The following is a 19,090-nucleotide window of genomic DNA, read 5'->3' as shown; positions in this document are numbered from 1 at the left end:
AAATGTAAATATTGTAAATAAAAAAATTCACAATGGCAATACATGACATGATCCTGATGTCATACTAATTTCAAATATTTTCATATTTTTCAGGATAGTGATACCATGAAGATATGCGACAACCATCAGGACAGTGACACTAGATAGCAAACGTTCTTTGATAGCGACCCATAATGCTTAGCAGAGCATCTGGACCAGGATAGTGACATGGCCACACAGATAGAATCAGTGTCATGACAACCATCAGGATAGAGACAACCACCAGGATAGTGACAACCATCAATATTGAGAACCATCAGAATAATGACACCCGATGGCAGACGTAATGGTGACTAGTAGTGATTAGCAGAGCTCCATTCAGGTACATTTACTATTAAAAACTTATATTAAAAAAAGCTATAATTGAATTGTAAAATTAAACTACAGTGTTATTGCAACTGCATGTGTGTATTTTGTGCCCATCACCATCAAGTGGTGGGTCATTCAAATTATCTTTTATCCTTGGACCAGTGCCGTTCGTCGAAATACTTAGGTATCACTATGTCTGCACTGTCGTCGTCTGGGAAATGGTTTCTGTGCGATAACTTAAATATTTAATGTCCGATTTCAATCAAAGGTTCATTGCTTTATATCGATAAGATCTCAGACGAGTTCGATAATTGTCAAAATCTGTCAATATTTACAAGAGTTACGGGACCTTAAAATTGTCAAAATAGATAAATCCATGGTTTCCACTCAATAGCTTTAGTATTTATTGTCTAATTTCAACCATTTGGTATATTGCTTTTTATCAATGTGATCTCGGATGAGTTCAATAATTGTCAAAATCCATCAATATTTCCAAGAGTTATGGGACTTTAAAATTGTCAAAACAGATAAATCCATGGTTTTCACTTGATAACTTTGGTATTGTCCAATTTCAACCAAAGGAGTAGATATGATAGGACCAGTATTTGGCCTTAATTTTTCAGGCCGAAAAAAATAACTCTGATCCCCATCTATTTCATATCAATAAATACTCTCATACTTGCCATTCATTAAAACATATTTTTTTATAACCATGTACACGATGTGTCCCACCTATGACGTCATCAAATTGATGATTTTCCTCTTCTCGCCAAATTTTGCTAGAAATTCATCATCTTTAGGTTAGAAAAGGCTTGAAATGGATTTGGCCGCCACCTTGGAGCAACTTTACATTTTGCATGGATATGCGTAAATACACGATACACAACGTGTGAAAATCTCTTTCTGCTCCACGAAGGCGGCCACATTCATTTTTAGAGAAAACCACTCAAAAAGTATGATTTTTCAAGGATTTTTGTGAAAAATGGCGGGAAACTGCATGTTGATGACGTCATAGTGAACATAATTGGCACATGCGGGATATTTTCGAGATGTAATGTGTTAGCAAATGTATTCAGCTGTTATATGGCAAAATATGTTGTTCTTTACTGGAGAATTAATTTTGAGGCCATATTCGAGTCTTAACGTACCTTCTCCTTTGGTATATTGATTAATAAGATCTGGGAGTGGTTTGATACTGGTCCAAATCCATCCATATTTGCAAGAGTTACGGGACTTGATAACTTCACCTAATAATTAACAATATTTTCAACTGTAAATAACTATTTTTGTGATGCTGTGCAGGCGACACATCCACTTCCGTGGAATTCTTGTGTCCATTGATAATTTATCAAAACTACAAAGGGATCTCTCTCAATTTTCATGCAAGAATAAAGGTTTCCCTAGTACCCTTGTTGAGCACATTGCATATTGGGGCTCATATGTCTAAAATAGCTAACAGACAGCTAATTTGAATTTGAATAGTTAAGTTTGTAACCACTGGGTTCAATCAGATCATATGTTTTTCACCAAACTAACTGATTTCACTTTTTCTCCCCAAATGGCAGCTGCAGTATCTTTTGGTGATCTACAAGGTTCATAACTCTTCTAAGTGGCTGTTCACCCCCAAGAAAAGGAAGTTTTATTATTGTAACTGTTGTTGGCAATTCAAAATAATTGGCATCTTAGGATTGTGATGATCACCATGATAGTGACAACCAGTATATCGACAACCATCAGGATTATAGTGACACCATCAAAAAAATGACAACCATCAGGATTATAGTGACACCATCAAAAAAATGACAACCATCAGGATAGTGATGCCCGATGGCAGACGTTCCGTGATGGTGACCATTAGTGATTAGCAGAGCTCCAAACAGGTACATTTACTATAAAACCTCATGTGTAAAGCTTACATCTAATTGTAAAGTTAAATTGCAGTTTTATTGCTCATGTTATTTCGAATCAACATACTATCTGTATATATGTTTCCCTAGTACCCTTGTTGAGTAGTAATTTGGGGAAAAAATGTCTGCCAAGTAGCTAACATGCAGCTATCTTTTATTAGTGGAATTTTGTAACCGCAATCTTTAAAAGAAACTATAAACATGTCATATCATGATTTCCACTTTACTGAATGATTTCACTATTTCTCTCCAATGACAGCTGCAGTATCTTGACCACTTTTGGGGTTCTGCAAGGCACTGGACTCATTGGCTGTTCAATCCAAGACAAGGAAGTTTTAGTTTGGCGACTCTTGTTGGCAAACCCAAAACAGTAGGCATCGGAGAAAAGTGATACCATCAAGTTAGTGACATCCGTGAGGATAGTGACCACCATGAGGTTAGTGGAAACCATCAGAATAGTAAGAGCCAGGGTCATGTAAGGATGCGCCAGGTTTGTTGGTGGAGGAAAGCCGGAGTACCCGGGGAAAAATCACCGGCCAGTGGTCAGTACCTGGCAACTGCCCCACATGGGATTCGAACCCATAGCCATAACCATCAGGAATTTGACAACCATGAAGATAGTGACACCATTGGATCGTAACAACCACCAGGATAGTGACAACCCAAATGGCAACTCCAGTATCTGCGCACCTCATTTGGTGCCTGGCTCTTATCTCATCTCAAAAGAAGGAAGTCTGGTGACTCCTGTTGACAATCCAAAATGTTCGATAGTGATACCATCAAGATAGTGTCAATTATCAGGATAGTGACACCCGATGGCAGACGATCCCTGATAAATAGTGATTGGCAGATACCGGTACCTTTCCATTCAGGTACTGTTATGAAATTTAGTAAATTAAATCAAAGTCAATTTCTTTTTTTCACTCATTAAAGAGAGATAAAGATGTTAATGAATTATTAAACTTTAAGGTCAATACTTGAGTTATACACACTATCAATACGAACTGAATACCACTAATGGATCTGCTCTGGTGAGGTTTCCGTCTCGTTGAAGTCTCGATTCATCTTTAATTAAAGATTTTTAAAAACTAAGTTTCACCATTTAATTTGTAGCAAGTTGCTATATAAAAATATGTTACGAAGTGGACTTCTTTTTGTTGTAAATTTTTCATATATGAGTTTGATTTGGCGGCCATTTTGAAAACGTGCATTTTTTACATTTTAAATTTGTAGAGAGGTGAAATTTCACCTTTTTAGCTTCAATAGTTTTACTTAACTTGTCAGTGCAACAACAGTTTTAGATATATTGAGTTAATTTTTGTTGTAAATCGGTTTGGTATGATCACTGAGATGTCAATGATAAGCATTTAAGGGGGAGATTATAACATATTGGTCTTTATTTTTTACATTTTAGTGAAAGATCAACTTCTTTTAATTTTTTACAAGAAAAGCTGAAAAATAACACATTTTGTAATTGGACAAAACATCAAACACACTGACCCCCTGTTTTTATGATGGTTTTAGAAACAACTTTGAGCTGCAAAATCTTAGAAAAAGTCAGTCATCAGAACTTTTTCTGGGAAGCGTTCAATCTGGCAAAAACGAGGTATTTTCATCTTCAAAATTTAGGGGGTAGGGGGGACATACACAGCTGTTCTGAGCAAAAATATGGGTTGACAGTGTGTTATTATTTTTGCTTTAAAACAAACTTTGGTTTTGTCAATTTCATGAATATTAAACTTATCAGACAACTAATTTGCAAAATATTGCTTTAGATTATCGTTTGTATAGTCAGACAAATTTTACTTTTAACCAGAGCAGATCCTTAATACCAGGATCGATTTAATAAAAAAAGTTTTCACACTAGTGCCAAAATCATTTACGAAATATTTCATTGAATTTTGTTACTCTGGGATGTTCCACCGCCGACAGAGCATAAACGATACCCATTATTATTTGAACGGTAAATGATAGCTATAGTAAATGATGTATGTATGTCTCTAATACAAAAATACATATTAAATCATTTATTTTGCTTTTGGTACATGCAAAATCAATGCTTCATTCGATATAAGGCATAGTGCCATGGATTTCTTTCGGGACAAAATTGATTATTTTTAATATTTTTCTATTGAAATAAAAAAAGAAGCTCAAACTTTTCAATGGTGGTAATTGTGTAAGTAACTTTTGTAACTGAAGAAAAATACTAATTCATCTGCTCCTGTTTTTGATAGAGAAAAAATACTGTATGTCAGCGGTGGATCATTTTTATGTTTTTAGCAACTAGATCATATCAGTATGATGGTAGAAGGAGAAAACTATTTTTGATAAAGAGACTTATCTAGTGAACTAGTGTCAAGGGAGACAAAAGATTTTTAGCACGTTTATTCTTATAAAAGACGAATGCCTTTTTTCATCATAACAGAAACCTCCCATCATTTGAAAATAAAGTCTTAAGGTTAAGAATATACATTATAATTATATTTATTTATTCTAAAAAATCTAACATTGCACAACTGAAGATAACAAATTCAAATTCTTGTCTCTGATTTCAAATTACATTGACTTATATTTTCCAAATAATTCAGAATTTCATATTCTAAAAATGACACATTTAGTAATGTTATGTTTTAGCCTATGAAGGCCAGAAGGGTCATTTTTTGCTCTTGCAATAACAAGTATGTTTTGAAAAATAATTCTTGATCATAATCTTTGGAAAAATCGTCATTGTGTGGCCTGTTTTTGGGTAATTTCTTTTTTTTCCAAATTTCATTTTATATTATTCAATTAATGAATATAGAAAAGTAAAGTTCTTTAATCCTTTTACTCACTCTGCAAGACATTGACGAAAAACCTCCCAAATGACAGGACACAAACGACTAGACGGGACTGACATGGGAGGCGCGTACGAACTGACCCTATCACTAAAACTACTAATTCACATTCTCACTCCAAAGGACTTAATTTCTATAATCTTTAGTCAATAATTTTAAGATAAACTTCAAAAATTATATTTTTGTATTTTTGAAAATATTGTCCTTTTACACATACTGGCTTGAGCTGTTATGACCATCTGCCTTGTAGACCAGAAAATAGCATTGAAAAAAGTGTGGTAATAAAATAATCATTGAAAAATCAATAGGGTATGGAATAAGATTTAGTAAGATAGATCAATTTGAAACTATACTGTCTTAATTTGTCGTTGATAACAAATTCAATTAAGGAGTTATCTCACTTTATTTCTAAATATCACCTACAGGTACTGTAGATGTCACCAGTACATAAGTGACCTACAGGTACTGTAGATGTCATCAGTACGTAAGTGAACAAAAAATCAAAATTATGGGATTTATGAATTTTATTTTGAAACAAATACGTGTACATTGTATATCATTTTTATATGGGGCAAATAAGTAATTCTAACAGTGTGGACAAAAGATTGTTGAATTTTCAAGGCGATCTGTCCCTTTGTCTATAAGGATCCAGTGTTATATGGAAAATAACTGTTGATATTACTTCCTTGACCAATATTATTTTTATGTATGGTTTCAAAAGAATTAAAGCACTTATGCATCTGTTAAGAATCATCAAGCGTCTACAAAAATCACGAGTTTTCTATGTATGTATTGCATTTTTTGTCTTTGTGTGACCAGAAACATATATATGGGCCATTTTTAGATTGGCAGATGTACTTCTGTATAGGCTAACGATATATATGCTCTTTAAATATGCTCTTAAATAGTTAAATATAGGAGAATAACTTTGATATGTTATAAAAGTTCAATAATTTTCAGATAGTTTTAGTAGACTTTGGAAATAAAAAAATAACATTTTAACTTACATACAATAATGTAATACAAAATGCACTTCCGGTTTTGAATGTCTGACTGTCTAAAATTAAAGTATAATTTTCTTATTTTCATGCTTTCAAAAATCATGACTATGATATGTTTAATCTTTGTATTGATGCAAAACTATGAATTAAAGTTAGCCGAGGGAAAATGCCTTTAATGTATAAACCAGAGGTCCATCTTATGTCAACAAAAACATATGTTTCTGGTGTGACAATGTTTTATGTTACAATATTGTCAGAAGGTTTTCCAGAGTTTTTACTATGTTGGTCTTATCTCTGGTTTTTAACCTTGGATATGAATACATGAGTATTATATCATTGTACATTTGTATCAGCAAGATTTGAACCCCATCTTTGCTGCTTCTCATTTATAATGCTGACTAGAAATGTAAAGCAATTACAATACTTGTGTGACAACCAATTTTTTATAATTATGTCATTAATAAATTATCATTTAACCTAATTAATAAATTATCATTTTAATAAGATCATTAATGAATTATCATTTTATCAACATCAAATAGATTCAAACGTCAAATCCTATTTAAAGATGCTCCACCGCTGACAAATGGTATTTTTTCACTATCAAAAACAGAAGCAGACGATTTAGTATTTTTCTTCAGTTACAAAAGTTACTTACTTCACACCATTACCACCTTTGAAAAGTTTGAGCTTTTAATTTTACTTCAAGTTAAAAATATGAAAAATAATTAATTGTATCCCGAAAAAATTCTGTGGCACTATATCCTATATGGAATGAAGTACTGATTGCGCAAGCACTTAAGGCGAAATAAATTATTTTATATTATTTTTTTTGGTGTTAATTAGGCATGAATAGACAGGATTAATTACAAATTATTGTTCAAATGATGAACATCATTTATGCTCTGTCGGCAGTGAAGCATCTTTAATCGAGGGGAACAATCATAATATTCTCAAGTTGTAAACCAGTCCAACAACTTCAATTATTTAATACAGAATTAGATTTATTAGAAGGGTATACATATCTAGGTATATTATTTAATACAGAATTAGATTTATTAGAAGGGTATACATATCTAGGTATATTATTTAATACAGAATTAGATTTATTAGAAGGGTATACATATCTAGGTATATTATTTAATACAGAATTAGATTTATTAGAAGGGTATACATATCTAGGTATATTATTTAATACAGAATTAGATTTATTAGAAGGGTATACATATCTAGGTATATATACATTTTTTATTTTGATGTTAGCTTTTTTAAAGCAAGGAAACTGCCGAAAAAGCAAGTAAATCTATTTGCTATCTAAAAGAAACTTATCTATTCCTGTTGATATTCAATTCACTTGTAATGCCAGTTCTTTTGAAAATGTATCCATACAAAGTGTGAAGATTTGAAAATACAAATGTTATAGAAAAAGACATTTGCAATTTTGTAAAGGCATCCTTAAATCAAGAAAGTGTACAAACAATTTCATGCTCTTTGGCGAGCTTGCTATTGAAATAAAATGCAGAATTATGTTTTGCACAACCTTATAACATTAAGTGAATGATCAAGTAACTTTTGTAAATTCTTTTAAATCAATGTCACATGTTAAAGATATTAGATCAATTAACTTTTGTAAATTCTTTTAAAGTAATGTCACATGTTAAAGATATTAGATCAATTAACTTTTGTAAATTCTTTTAAATTAATGTCACATGTTAAAGATATTTTATCCAGAGCTGACTTAAAGTAATGTTTGAATATATATAATCAAATAGCTAGTTTACAAAAGATGAATTTAAGACCAATTCATCAATTTATTCAGAAACTGTATTACGATATTGACACAGTTTGACATAGTAAAGTATTTTATTAGAACTTAATGAAATGATAGCAAAATTATGTATACATTTAGAACCGCTTATATTAATCTACATGAAGAATCATGAATCGAAGACAGTTTCCTATTCTGCAAAATGAGAGAAATTGTAATTTATGTAAATCAACATTGGCAATGTATTTTATCTTTTTAAAATGAGCACAGGAATCAGTAATGTTTTAAGAAATAAATCTTATTCTAAAATAAATGCACTAATACTTATTCAAGTCAAGAACTAATGCAAGGAAAGTTCAATATATTTAATGGTAAAACCTAGATACAAATGGCAGATTCTTAGAAAATTTATGTAAACTAATTCAAAATCAATCTTTATCAAGTGGCCTTTCTGACCTAATTCATTACCTGTTAAGTGCTCTTGATTACTTTTCAATTATATATGTACATGTATATATGCTAAGAGCACTAATATTTTGATTGCTTTATGCCATATATCACATACTTATTACAAAAATTTGACTTCTTACATACTTTTATGAGTCAGAGAGAATAAATAAACCTTGAATCCTGCACTTAATCACTGGTCAGTTGAAGTTTCAGTGGCAGATTATTTGACCAATGAAATCTGACTACATGTCAGGTACTGCTCATTTTTAAGGGCCGAACAAGAACGTTAAGCCCAATCCATCAATCAAAGGGCCCCGCTTGTCTCAGCCTGCAGATAACTTTTCAAGAGATATCCATTGTACGGCTAAATTAGGAAATATATATTAATTCCAACACTTGTTGTTTAATAACCCACCCATATATATATATGTATGCATTTTTTGTCTTTATGTACGACAAGTTTATAGGTTACACTATTGTCAAAAGTTTTTCTAGAGGTGGTTTATTTTCCTGTGTTACAGTTTTTTATCTCTGGTTTTTAACCTTGGACATGAATACTAGATACAATATTATATTATCAGCGGCAGATTATTTGACCAATGAAATCTGAAAACGAGATAACCATTGTAAAGTGATTATGAAATTTACCAACATAACTTATTAATTATTTAATACCCCCTCCCCCCTTCCCCTACATGTAATGACTCCCATCCCATTTATATCTAAGGGTTTTCTATATGTACATGTATGTACTGCATAATTGCAAGTTTTTAGGTAACACTATTGTCAGAAGGTTTTCTAGAGTTTTTTTCTGTATTAATTACAGTTTTATCTCTGGTTTTTAACCCTCAGACATGAATACAAGAGTATAATTGTATCAATAAGATTTGTACCCCATATTTGCTGCTTCTCTTTTATATGGTAAACTATTGTCATGATTTCCAGAGTTTTTTTTCTGTATTGCAGTTTTTTATCTCTGGTTTTTAAACCTCAGACATGAATACAAGAGTATTGTATCATTGAATCAGCAAGATTTGTACCCCATATTTGCTGCTTCTCTATTATATGGTAAACTATTGTCGGGTTTTCCAGAGTTTTTTTCTTCTGTATTACAGTTTTATCTCTGGTTTTTAACCCTGGACATGAATACAAAAGTGATATATCATTGTATCAGAAAGATTTGTACTCCATCTTTGCTGCTTTTCATTTATATATCTATATGTATGTACTTCATATTTTTGTCTTTGTGTATGACAACTTTTGTCGTTACACTAATGTCAGAAGGTTTTCCAGAGGTTTTTTTCTGTATCACAGTTTTATCTCTGGTTTTTTATTTCGGACATCAATACAAAAGATTATATTGTATCAATGTGTCTACATATACCGCATGTGGGGGGCATTGTCACTTCCCAGTCTGCAGATAACTTTTCAAGAAAAAGCCATTGTACGGTGATTAAGAAATTTGTATTTTAATTTCATTACTTATTAACCCACACTTATGACTCGCGTCCTAATTTAATGCTAGTTTATATATATTTAGGAAGTGCTTACTATATGTGTTTACTGAATTAGTTTTGTCTTTGTGTGCGACAACTTTTGTGGTTACACTATTGTCAGAAAAGTTTTCCAGAGTTTTTTTTTTTCTCTGTATTACAGTTTTTTCTCTGGTTTTTAACCCTGGATATGAATACAAGAGTAATATATCCTTGCATCAGCAAGATGGCAAGATGTATGTTATACCCCATCTTTGCTGCTTCTCATTTATATTTCTATATGCATGTACTACATATTTTTCTTTGTGTATGACAACTTTTTATGTTTCACTATTTTCAGAAAGTTTTCCAGAGTTTTTTCTGTGTTACAGATTTATCTCTGGTTTTTAGCCCTGGTCATGAAAACATGTACACGATATATCTTGTATCAGCAAGATAACTTTTTATGTTTCACTATTTTCAGAAAGTTTTCCAGAGTTTTTTCTGTGTTACAGTTTTATCTCTGGTTTTTAGCCCTGGTCATGAATACATTTACACGATATATCTTGTATCAGCAAGATGGCAAGATTTGAACCCCATCTTTGCTGTTTCTCATTTATAACGTAATGCAATTACAATACTTGTATGACAACCAATTTTTGATGATAACTACGTCATCAAATAAATGACCATTTCAACATCAATTTGATTATGTTGTCTTTAATTGCAGTGAGTTAAAGCAGCAAACGAGCTGCAGGTTCTAATCAGGGTCAGGTTAAGGCCAAATAAAAAAATATTCTTGTTTCTGGTAACACCCTTGAATTTTTTTATATACATTTTTTTCCCCTCTTCATCCCAGTTTCTTGCAGTAAAGAAAACTGAAATAGACTTTATTCAACCTTATATAAACCATGGATTTGATTTCCCGGTTATTATTGGTGTCTTAAATTTACAGCATTTGTACCCACATTCCTAATTTTGTGCAAAACCAAACAAAATTGAGGTTGTTATATGTTTGCTTGAGGACAAAACTGATAAAAAGTTTTTGAGTAGGCTCTAATTTTATAGAGTTGGTCGGGTTACCGGAAACACAAATATTTTTTGTATGGCCTAACATAAATAATCAGAAAATTAACCATGTCCGTTTTAAATTTAGAATTACGCCAAATTCGCATCATAGTCTTTACCAACAATTCAATGCTAATTATACACTTATTCAAAGATTAGGCAATTGGCTTTGACTTTGTTGTGCTCTTTGGGCGAGATGACTTCGTACACGAAAAAAATAATTCCAACATCTTTTCCCAACTAGACAATATCTATTTAGTCCGTTGAGATTCACTTCCAAGATTCTCGGGTACCAGTATCTCGAACTTTCTTTAACTTAGACTTCTCCATAGGAAATCTTAAGTTAAAAAAAAATCTGTAATGCTTTCCTATGCAGAACTTAAAAGTTAAGGAAAGGAAATCCTTGAATTTAAGGAATGTCCATGAAACGATCTGGAAGAAACAATTTGATTGGCAAATTTAAAAGGTCACCAGAACGTGACCCCTAACTAATGTTGATGCAAGGGGACATAACCCATGATGGATCATGAAATTAATAATATAGATGCTGTGACCATATGTACCTGAAATACTTTAATGTAAAGTTTGAAAGATAACCGGTCTGGTGTGTATCGACTAGTTACTTTGGAAAGCTGATTATACCAGTTTGTGAACAGAAATGGACAAATCCTGAACTGTATTAAACCACATGAGAGTATTGAAGCAAGAAGAAGAAAATGGTATGGTAAGCAAGTATGTGAAACAGTGATTATTCCAAAATATAAAATAACAGATGTATGCAATATTATACGCTGTTTCCTGAAATTGTGGATATTTTGCTGACAATTTTATAATAAAGCAACTAAAAGTGGTTAACAATAACAATTCTTTTTTTTTTCTTTTTTTAATTTTTGATTTTCCAAACAATGTTTTAACAAAGACTACATTTGCCACGTATGTCCGTAAACAATTTACATTTTCGACTTCTTCTCCAAAACTGCTGAAGCAATTTCAATGAAATTTTGCACAAACCTTCTAAGGCATAAGGCCAATCAAAATTGTGAATTATATGGTCCCCACCCCCCAGGGGGCTGTGGGAGGGGCCAAAAGGGGTAAAATTGAGTAAAATTTCAAAAATCTTCTTCTCTACTCACAGATGTGGTAGAATCAAATACTCTTCATAGATAGAAAGGTCTTAAGGTCCTTTACAAAAATTGTGAATTATATGACCCTGGGGTCTCTAGTTTCTCCCTGGGGAGGAGGTTAAGTTTACTATAGTTTATATTGGGAAAACACATTTTTGAGCATTATTTGGTCATTTGTAATAGGAAATGAGTCAAATGTTGTCAGAATTATCATTATGAGATGGCCATTTAATCCTATTAACAAATTTTCTATGACTGACCCCCAGGGGCCTTAGGGGCGGGGTCAAAAGGGGTCAAATAGGCTAAAATTTCAAAAATCTTCTTCTGAAATTCTGGAAATGGTAGAATCAAATACTTTTCATAAATAGAAAGGTCTTAAGGTCCTTTACAAAAATTGTGAATTATATGACCCTGGGTCTCATGTTTCCCCTTGGGGAGAGGGTCAAGTTTACTATAGTTTATATAGGGAAAACACATTTATGAGCATTTTTTGCTCAATTTTCATAGGAAACGAGTCAAACTTGGTTAGAATTATTAGCCTGAGATAGCATTTTAACATCATTTCCATATTGGTCCTGGCCGACCCCCTGGGGGCAAAGGGGCGGGGCCAAAAGGGGTCAAATAGGCTAAAACTTCAAAAATATTTCTTCTAAAATTCTGGAAATGGTAGAATTAAATACACTTTATAGATGAAAAGGTCTTAAAGTTTGTTTTATTAAAATTGTAAATTATATGACCCTGGGTCTCATGTTTCCCCTTGGGGAGGGGGTCAAGTTTACTATAGTTTATATAGGAAAAACACATTAATGAGCATTTTTTGCTCGATTTTCATAGGAAATGAGTCAAACTTGGTTAGAATTATTAGCCTGAGATAGCATTTTAATATCATATCAACATTGGTCCTGGCCGACCCCCTGGAGGCAGAGGGGCGAGGCTAAAAAAGTGTCAAATAGGCTAAAACTTCAAAAATCTTCTAAAATTCTGGAAATAGTATAATCAAATAATTACAGATTGAAAGATCTTAAGGTGTTTTATAAAAATTGTGAATTATATGACCTTGGGGTCTCACGTTACCCCCTGGGGAGGGGTCAAGTTTGCTTTAGTTTATATAGGAAAAACATATTTGTGAACATTATTTTCCCAATTTTCATAGGAAATTAGTCAAACTTGCTTTGAATTATTAGCCTAAGATATAGCATTTTAACATCCATATCCGTCCTCGATGACCCCCTGGGGAACCAGAGGGGCAGGACCAAACAGGGTCAAAATGATTAAAATTTCAAAAAATACCTCTAAGTTCACAGGTTTGATGGAAGCAAATACTCTTCATAGTCTAAAAAGTCTAATTTATAAATCACTGACCAACTTCAAGGCCAAGCATATAGTGTTTATATGGGTCTTTAATTTGTTTTATTATATATTCTAACTCAGGTGACCGTTAAGGCCCATGGGCCTCTTGTTTTATTTATGAAAAGGGGACAGGGGGGTAAGAAAAAAACAGATGGGGAGGGGGGAAGGAGGTTAAGGGGGATAAGGGTATGAAGAGGGATGGAACATGTATATAAACTAATAAATTAACAATTAACATAAGAGATAGAAAAGGGGAAAAAGGACAGAAAATGGATATCACTTCACAGATCTATACAAATGTATACATAGTGCAAGCATGACACATGGAAAAACATGTATAAATAAACAATAACAATTCAATTTAATCACAAGAAACTGCGGTGTAAATCTCAATGAAATTAGGTTATTTTGTCATAAAGACCATTTATTTAGGTAATTCTAATACTGCTTAGTTGACCTTTACCTGGAATAAAGTTATTTTGAAATATTGTGCTCAGCATATACATGTGGGTTTGTATCGTCACTGGTTTTTGAAGTTCGTGTTCCTTTTTAGGCACATCAGTTTTAATGTTATGTTTTAAGCTCTAAACATCAAAATGGTTGAAAATGATACTAGAATTCATGAGGAGTGAGTCTAATACAAGCAGAAATGTAGCTAATTGACATAAGCAAATAACAAATAAACGCCAAATCCATGCAAGAAATCAGAATAATTCTCCTGAAATATACAGCTTAGACTCAAATTATTATGATACACTTGGTTTGTAATAAGTTATGTTATGAATACAAGTTCATTTTTTCTTTTCTAGTTGTTCCCCTTCCCCCAAGGATGTTTCTGGCCAAATTTGGTGACAATCCATGCAGAACTCTAGCTAGTACCCTCCTTGGGTCTAGAGCCAAAATTTATACATATTCTGTTCCCTTTCTCCCAAGGATCTTTCTTAAGGTTAAAATTAGGTAACAATCTGCATTCCATTCAGAACTCTGACTAGTAGCAATTTAAAAGATTCACCTCTATTTCCCCTATTAGGCCCGCCCCTCCTGCCCCCCTGGGTGTCAGAGCCCAAATTTGTACAAACTCTATCCCCCTTCCCCCAAGGTCTGGCCAAATTTGGTTAGAATCCATGCAGAACTCTATGACAAGCAGCTATTTAAAGGAAATGTTGATGGACGGATGCTGCACCATACATAAGCTCACCTGGTCCAAAGGGCTGCCCTTGGGGTTTAGACCCAAAATATATACAAAGTCTATTCCCGCCGCAGTAGACATGATAAGCTAACCAGCCCTTTGGGCCAGGCGATCTAAAAAACTTTAGAAATTCGGAACTTAATTTATCTTGAGTAAGTATAGTATTATAATATAAAGTATCCATTGCAGTTATAGTTTTAAGTCTTAAGTATGTATGCTGACTGAAAGTACATGATAAAAAAGATAAAACTTTCCATTTGCTAAGTACTACCATAATAATTGTAACCATGTGTGTTTTTAATTGAAGCCATCTTTAGTGACCTTAGGCCTAGCTACTTAATGCATCAAAATCAAATCTAACCACATAATCTGATATCCTTTAAACGTCCAGCAAGTTTTGGATTGGGGTTTAATTTTGTCAATATTTATATACCCGGGTATACAAATGAATGGAAAATTGTGGAAAATATGCATACTTAAGTTATGACAATGTATTACTGCACAAAGGACCATGTTACAGATCTTGGATCTATCTTGTCAACTTCCGAGGAGAATACTTCTACCTAGATGTCAATGGTAAATCTTAATGTCTGGTCTACAACTAATGCAGATAGGGTATTAGGTACCAGCCAAATTCCAACCAGGAAACCAATATGTACTAGCCCTAAAACAAGAGGCCCAGAGGGCCTGTATCACTCACCTGGTTTGTAATGCCAAGTTATGTTCTGAATACAGGTTCATTGTTTCTTTTCTATAGGAATTTAAATATTTACCTCTATTTCCCCTATCAGGCCCGGCCCCTCCTGCCCCCGGGGGGTTCAGAGCCAAAATATATACAAACTCTGGTCCCCTTCCCCCAAGGATGTTTCTGGCCAAATTTGATTAGAATTCATTCAAAAATCTATGACAAGTAGCAATTTAAAGGATTTACCTCTATTTCCCCTATTGGACCCCACCCCTCCAACCCCCCCCCCAGGGGGGGGGGGGGGTGACAGAGGCCAAAATTTATACAAAATCTGTTCCCTTTCCCCTAGGATGTTTCTAGTCAAATTTGGTTAGAATCCATGCAGAACTCTATGACTAGTAGTAATTTCAAGGATTTACCTCTATTCCCCCTATTGGGCCCTGCCCCTCCTGCCCCCTGGGGGTCAGAGCCAAAATCTATGTAAACTCTGTTCCCCTTCCCCCAAGGATGTTTCTGACCAGATTTTGTTAGAATCCATGCAGAACTCTGTGATTAGTAGTGTTTTAAAGGAAATGTTGACGGACGGAAGACAGACAGACTGACGACAGACACAGCGCCATGACATAAGCTCTTTAGTTAACAAGAAGGCGTTCATGATTGAGCCTATTTCAATAAGGTCAAGGTCATGAATTCATTTAAACGAGGTGTAATATTGACACATTAAAACATTTCAGCCTATTTGATCCCTGCGACAATAAATGAAGGTCAAGGTCATTCAGATGAATAAACTTTTAAAGTCTTCAATCCCTGCATACAGGTATAATATTAGGTCTCTTTGACTTCTACATATTTATAGTCTGTAAAATTCAAAGAAGCTCCACCGCTGACAAATGGTATTTTTTCACTATTAAAAACAGGAGCAGATGATTTAGTATTTTTAGCTCACCTGGCCCGAAGGGCCAGTGAGCTTATGGCTCACCTGGCCCGAAGGGCCAGTGAGCTTATGTCATGGCGCAGCGTCCGTCGTTTGTCCGTCCGTCCGTCGTCCGTCAGTCTGTCGTCCGTCCGTCCGTCAACATTTCCTATAAATCGCTACTTGTCATAGAGTTCTGCATGAATTGTAACCAAATTTGGCCACAAACATCCTTGGGGGAAGGGGAACAGGACTTGTATAAACTTTGGCTCTGACCCCCCGGGGGCAGGAGGGGCGGGGCCAAATAGGGAAAATAAAGGTAAATCCTATAAAACGCTACTTGTCCTAGAGTTCTGCATGGATTGTAACCAAATTTGGCCACAAACATCCTTGGGAGAAGGGGAACAGAACTTGTATAAAGTTTGGCTCTGACCCCCCGTGGGCAGGAGGGGCGGGGCCCAATAGGGAAATTAAAGGTAAATCCTATAAAACGCTACTTGTCCTAGAGTTCTGAATGGATTGTAACCAAATTTGGCCACAAACATCCTTTGGGGATGGGGAACAGAACTTGTATAAGTTTTGGCTCTGACCCCCTGGGGGCAGGAGGGGCGGGGCCCAATAAGGGAAATAGAGGTAAATCCTATAAATTGCTACTTGTCCTAGAGTTCTGCATGGATTGTAACCAAATTTGGCCACAAACATCCTTGGGGGAAGGGGAACAGAACTTGTATAAATTTTGGCTCTGACACCCTGGGAGCAGGAGGGGCGGGGCCCAATAGGGGAAATAGAGGTAATCTTATAAATTGCTACTTGTCCTAGAGTTCTGCATGGATTGTAACCAAATTTGACCACAAACATCCTTGGGGGAAGGGAAACAGAACTTGTATAAATTTTGGCTCTGACACCCTGGGGGCAGGAGGGGCGGGGCCCAATAAGGGAAATAGAGGTAATCTTATAAATTGCTACTTGTCCTAGAGTTCTGCATGGATTGTAACCAAATTTGACCACAAACATCCTTGGGGGAAGGGAAACAGAACTTGTATAAATTTTGGCTCTGATCCCCTGGGGGCAGGAGGGGCGGGGCCCAATAGGGGGAATAGAGGTAAATCGCTTATTGTCATATAGTTCTGCATTGATTGTAACCAAATTTGGCCTAGAAACATCCTTGGTTTTAACAGAATTTGTATAAATTTTGGCTTAGACCCCCTGTAGCAGAAAGAGTGGGCCCCAATAGGGGAATTCAGAAAAGAAACAATGAACTTTTATTCAGAACATTCCTAGGCATTACAAACCAGGTGAGCGATACAGGCCCTCTGGGCCTCTTGTTCTTCAGTTACAAAAGTTACTAACTTAATACTGTTACCACCATTGAAATGTTTGAGCTTCTAATTTTTTGTTTAAATTAAAAATATAAAAAATAATTAATTGCGTCCTGAAAAAATTCTGTGGCACTACATCCTATATGGAATGAAGTACTGATAGCCCATGCACCAAAGGCAAAATAAATTATTTAATTAATATTATTTTTTGTGTTCATTAGACATATATATATACCTGATTAAACACCAATTATTGTTCAAATGATGAATATCATTTATGTTCTGTCGGCGGTGGAGCATCTTTAAGAATTTTCAACCATTTAAAGGCCCACTACTTTTCTGAAACGGCTTTTCATTTTTAAAATGGGAATGTAAAACGAGATCGATGATTTTGAAGAGTCGCAAAAGTTATTAACTTACTGTTAATACTACACTTATCATTAGCTTCTGAACAATATAATTAAAATAAATAAAATGTTAATTTTCATAACGCGGGTCGTCTTATGTTTCCCGCCATCGTCCTAAATACCGTCCGGTAGTTGAATGTCACTGCGGCAGACGGCAAAACAGCGAAATGAATCTCCACAGTTATCATAACTTACGCAGAAAATTTTGCATATGTTTGGTATTGTTACCTCATCTTATGCCATCGATATGTATGTTCTTATGTTATTAATGATGTTTTCAAGAAACCTTTAAATTTTGCACCGGAAAGGTAGTGGGCCTTTAATCTTTGTGATCTTGATGTCATTTACATGACCAACATGTTACAGAGTCAATATCATATATCTAGGACTCTCATTTTACATTACAGAGTCAATATCATATACTAGGACTCTCATTTTACATTACAGAGTCAATATCATATATCTAGGACTCTCATTTTACAAGATGTTCAGATTATTTATTTAATAAATATGTGTCCATGTCTCTTAATAGTTATTGATAAGAACCTGTGTTAAATATTTCAGACCATTTGACTCCTGTGACGTTGAATGAAGGTAAAATTTTGTTAAATTTAAACAAACTTGGTTACCCTTCATCTCAGGATGTCTCAAGCCCATGGTCTGTTTTCTAGGCCCCTTGACTTCATTATTGACAAGAAGTTGTTTAACAGTTTTTACCTATTTGACCCCTATGACCTCAAATAGTCAAGGTAATTGATTTGAACAAACTTGGTAACTCTTTATCCCTGCATGCTACTATTGCAATATGAGTAGAGCTTTCCTAGGAATTTTGATTACCTAACAATAATTTTAAGATAGATCAATGTTCTCAATGCAATAAATCCAAACACACAATGATTTCATATTTGTCCCTGCAAATTGTACTAATGACTTATGTATATGACTTCATAAATAATCACTTTTATTACAAGTTTCAATTTTGTTTTTGTACTTTCGTCAGTATTGTTCGTATAAGGATACACTGAATTCAAATATTTAGAAGGTAAAAAAGATGGAGTTTTTTAGGGCTGTGGTGGTCATGTGGTTTCCTATGTGGGGTAGATGCCAAGTATAGTACAAGATACTCATACATTTTTTTTTTTTTTTGTATTTGGTGGATGAACTGATGAAAATATATAACAGTCAAGTGATTTTTTTCAGAAAATACGAGATTTGAAAAAATTATTAAAAAATTTGGATAAACAGAGAAAGGGAC

General features: G+C 34.1%; 1 long non-coding RNA gene across 3 annotated transcripts; it reads left to right on the top strand.

Annotated features, from left to right (window-relative positions):
- The first annotated feature begins 234 nt into the window (after positions 1-234).
- On the top strand, positions 235-10,484 carry LOC138320522 (uncharacterized). 3 transcript variants are annotated; one of them, XR_011208200.1, is made up of 4 exons: positions 235-361; positions 1,914-2,228; positions 2,515-5,514; positions 5,552-10,484. It is a non-coding gene; the product is annotated as an uncharacterized lncRNA (long non-coding RNA). The 3 variants fall into 3 exon arrangements; XR_011208199.1 differs by having other exon boundaries at positions 2,515-9,111; positions 9,256-10,484; XR_011208198.1 differs by having other exon boundaries at positions 2,515-10,484.
- Positions 10,485-19,090: the final 8,606 nt, after the last annotated feature.

Source organism: Argopecten irradians, chromosome 4, assembly GCF_041381155.1.
Source record: "Argopecten irradians isolate NY chromosome 4, Ai_NY, whole genome shotgun sequence".
In the NCBI taxonomy this organism is placed as follows: Eukaryota; Metazoa; Mollusca; class Bivalvia; order Pectinida; family Pectinidae; genus Argopecten; species Argopecten irradians.
The sequence above is the reverse complement of the archived record's forward strand: the minus strand, read 5'-3'. Positions and strand labels throughout refer to the sequence as shown.